A 4,305-nucleotide genomic window follows, 5' to 3' on the forward strand; every position below is an offset into this window, starting at 1 on the left:
CCTTCTAAAAAAGTCTTTGATTGAGCTATGAATAGCCACAAACCTCAATAAGGTACTTTCAGGCAATGAGCTTGTGCTCCGAAATTGAATCCTTGTACCTGTCACATTGCTGCGACACACTGTATGGATTCTGATTCCTCTTCTTATGATTCAGGAAAGTAAAATGGAATTTAGGTTTATTGTTTGGAAAATCTAGTTGAAATTCCAAACTATCTTCTCCATCATTTGAAAGAACTGAATGTCCTAAATTAGCGACCTGTCAAACATAGCATGCTTGATTAAAAGGAAAAATGCCATATTTGTTATGGAAGTCAGTTTTTGCTTAGGTACTCTTCATAAACAACATTTTTCTGGAGCTGTGGGAAGATAGTTTATCTCCAGGTGATTATGGTAATGGCTTTCCCTTTATTCTAGGTCTCTGCAAAAAGAAAAAGATTTGTTTGGTGCGTGGTCCTTAATACATTGGTAAATCTTTTTTCTTAACAATACTTAAGAAAATTCGAACATTGACATTTTTAGAAACTTCATTTCCTCCATCTCATTTGCATTTTAAATTTATAAAGTGATTGTTTAGTAATTTTTTGTGCGAAAGCAGAGATTCTTATTTTTGGCCTTGAACCTCTCAGAAAATATGATGATTCCTATAGATCCCTACTAAGAAATGTTCATGGAAGGATGCAGTTATGGAATGTCATTTTCTATAATCCAAATGCATAGGTAGGTCCTCACTTTTAAAATGTATTAGAAAAAGATAGCATATGTTGTTACAAAAAATAATAATTTACAAATACAGATACCTAAAGATTAAATCAAATTTGTGCCTTAGTAATGCATATGCTTCTTTATTAATGAATTAAGGACCTAGCAGCAAGCCTATTGCCTACTGAATTTTTGAAATAGTGATGAAGAGAAACAGCATTTGGAGATATCTGCAACTACAATGAATATGAATATTGTTCAGCCCCAGGGCTGCAAATTCCCCAAGCATACTGATCCAAAGAAAGATCTTGGCAGACTCAATAGAGAGGGTTTGGACATCTCATTATTCATGTACTCCTCACTGGCAGCGGCCCAGGATATGATGGAGAGCCTTCAAGCAATGGCAATATACAGGGTAGACCGCATGCCCATGGCCCAGGTGGAGTTTTATGAGAACATTCTTTTACTTTACAGCTATAATCACTCTGTTTTGATCCTCACCTAATTATGGGAGATAAGGGAAGTGGCCAGCTTACTCTCTACATTTCTTTCATTATCACATTCTGTAAAGTCCATCTTAGATCACTGCAAATTTTCCTAGGCAATCATTTGTGTTTATACCATTCCACTTCTTCAGTGCTTTAGAAGTCCATTAATGTCCCTCACAATCTTATATTGCCCCATATTTTCTGTGAAACTTGAGCTCTGGAGGCCCTGAAGGGCACATTGCATCCATACTCTATAATAGCAGCACAAAGAGTAAGAGCCCATCAGCAAGCATACTAAGGTAATTAAGGTAGTATTAATTTGTTAGACACTTGTGTTAAAGCATGACAGATGTTGTGTTTTAGTCCAGTTCTGTTTTATCCAACTTCATTTCCTCCATCTCATTTGCAGCATGGACTGCCCAGGGAAGTCTTTGTGCTGCAGTCACCAGGAGTTCTGAGCAGATCAGTCAGTGTGGTTGGCATGATGTGCAGTTTCCATTACTTAGTCAAGGAAAAGGCAATTTGTTGGTAACCTATGGAGAATGTGACAAATGTTTAATAGGCACCAGTAGTAACAAATCAGCTCCATGAGGTAGAACACAGGCTACTCTGAAATATTGCATTAGTAAAATCTGCCTGCAAAGTCAGCTTGCCTGGGCAAGTGTACCAGACCAATCTATCTGTTTCCACTTCAGGGGTATAGAAAGAATAAGACTCTGAAATACATATAATAGCTACAGAGTGTTTCTCAGATAATGACACCCAAGGGTAACATCACCTGTATTTATGAGGCCAGGATCCCAATAGAGAAGTCTTTACATGTAAATTTGAACATTCTCCCTCCTCCCAAAGGTTCATTAAGGCAAATCACTGGAGGCTTACTTGTTCAATTCATGGTTGACTAATGCTCCTTCTCTCCAATGTGATGTCTTGAGGAGCCAGCCATAATAAGTTGTTCCTTGTGCCCAGGCCAGTTTAAGAAAATGTTTACTAGATGTGGACTGTATCTATAACCTTAATGCTGGTGGCTCTAGGCGAGATAGAAATGGCTGCAGGCTGCTGATGTCTGGTTTTCTCATTTAGTGTTCTTAGCACATCATGCAGATGAGCGATCTCCTCCTGCCTCCACCTCATAGAATTTCTCTCAGTCGTCAAGGCTCACTTCAGCAGGCCATTCAGTCGTTCAGTTAATCCAGTTTCTGTTGGATTATATGGCAGGTGGAAAACCCATATGTCCTGGTCTTGAGTCCACCTGGGAAATGAGCTCCTTGATCAGCCTCAGTTACCTGTGGTATGCTGGCACTCAGCTGGATCAGTCTATTAATAGTTGCTTTTTGCTTGGCTTTTTTTTTTTTTTTTTTTTTTTGGCTGGGGAAGTCTTGCAGGAGTCTGTAACTGTGTCCACACAAGTCAAAATACATTTGACCCCTTCTGAAAATGGGAGAGGGCCAATGTATTCTACCTGCCATGATGGAAGAGGAACATCACCTCCTTTCCTATGCCCCTTGGTGACCTTCAGTTGTTGTGGGTAGGGCTGAGAGTAGTCAAAGATGGTTATGGCATTCCGTAGAGTCAGACACTTTTACGGTCAGTCCCCAGCATGTCTCCATTGCCCACATAGTCTTTTGACCTGGGTGCTGTCATTTACAATGTAGCCAAGTGGCCATTTCTTCTGCTGGGGCTTCTTCCAGCCATCCTACCTTTGCAGGTTGGTCAGCCTCATCAATTCCAGGAAACTGAAGAGAGCAATGGACAGTTACATGTCACATTGTGACAACTTTGGTTTGGACACAAGGCCAATCTCTTTCCATAGCTATTTTCCCTATAGAGGCCTGTTAATAATCATCCACGGTTGTTGTCATTGCGGCAGCCACGTTGTAAGTGCTCTGAATATGGCCCAGCTGTCTGTGAAGAGAGTTAATGGCCTACTTTGTGAGCAGCAGCTGTCTATACCACTTGCAGTTCAGCACACTGCCTGGTGTGTCCTTTCCCTTCGTTGATCCACTGGATGATAGGCTACAGCTCTCTACTAAAGGGATTTCCTTTTGCTGATCTATTAGGTTGTGTATCTGTTTTCCTTCATTCACTCCCGTTATTATTAGGTCTACCTGAATTTGTCTATGGCAGACTCTGAGAGGTCCTTTCATTTTAAGCTCAGTTTTATAGATTCCTATTTTCTGCTGCAATCCTTCTGTCTCCCCTAGGTCTTGCTATCAGTTGTACTGCTAGCTGGAGTCACTGCCCTACTAATGGGCATAATATTGATATCAGGGCATCATAAATGGGTGGAGAGGTACTTGCAACCCTGCATCCTTCCTCCTGGCAATAAAAGTCATACTGTCTAGTCCTGGGAAGGCAGCATGTAAATAGTTATGTTTCATTCCTAGTTCCCACAAATAGCTCTGTAGTTCTTCCATAGCCCAGATACCTCTGGACATGACAACTTGGCCACATATTATAAGTGGTAGGGGAGGAGTAATCAAGCTAATAATGACCCCACGACCCCACATTTTATCAGCAGCACTGAAGTAAAGCCACGGGTGCCAAACATCTTATGTAATCATGATACATTGCTTTAAACATTAATGAAATAATTATCATTAATTATTATTATTCAACATGATCATTCAACATTATCCCATCTGCTCCAGTGTCCCACAAGGGGAGCAGCCATGCTGTTATGCTTCTTTTGTTCTCTGTCTGAGATGTCCCACTTCCACCAGCTCTTCAGGATGGTGGTATATAAATGTCTACCCCTCTCAGGCCACTTCTGCTGGTTTTTGTTTTGTTTTTTTTTTTTTATTTTGGACCATTAGTAGTCTAGCCTCTACTATATCTTCATCCTACACCTCAACTTCTGAGTCACTGGAACTAGTGGACTCTCCAAGTGGGTCCCATGTCTGAGGGTCCCAGTTTTCATTAGTCATCAATTCCTAAGATATCCCCTCAGTTTAGCATAGCAGCATGCCACGACCTGCCGACACTCGTCTGCAAGTTCTAAGCTACATGAACAGTACATCCTTGCTGTCAACCTGTTTTAGCCAGGCTTCTCTTTCTAGTTTTAGCTCTTCTTGTATTCCATGGAGCCAAGCCTTAGTGGCTAACTCCTGGTCTCTGG

Source organism: Marmota monax, unplaced genomic scaffold, assembly GCF_021218885.2.
Source record: "Marmota monax isolate L192 unplaced genomic scaffold, Marmota_monax_Labrador192_F-V1.1 WCK01_AAM20220418_F8-fsc00097, whole genome shotgun sequence".
Taxonomy (NCBI): Eukaryota; Metazoa; Chordata; class Mammalia; order Rodentia; family Sciuridae; genus Marmota; species Marmota monax.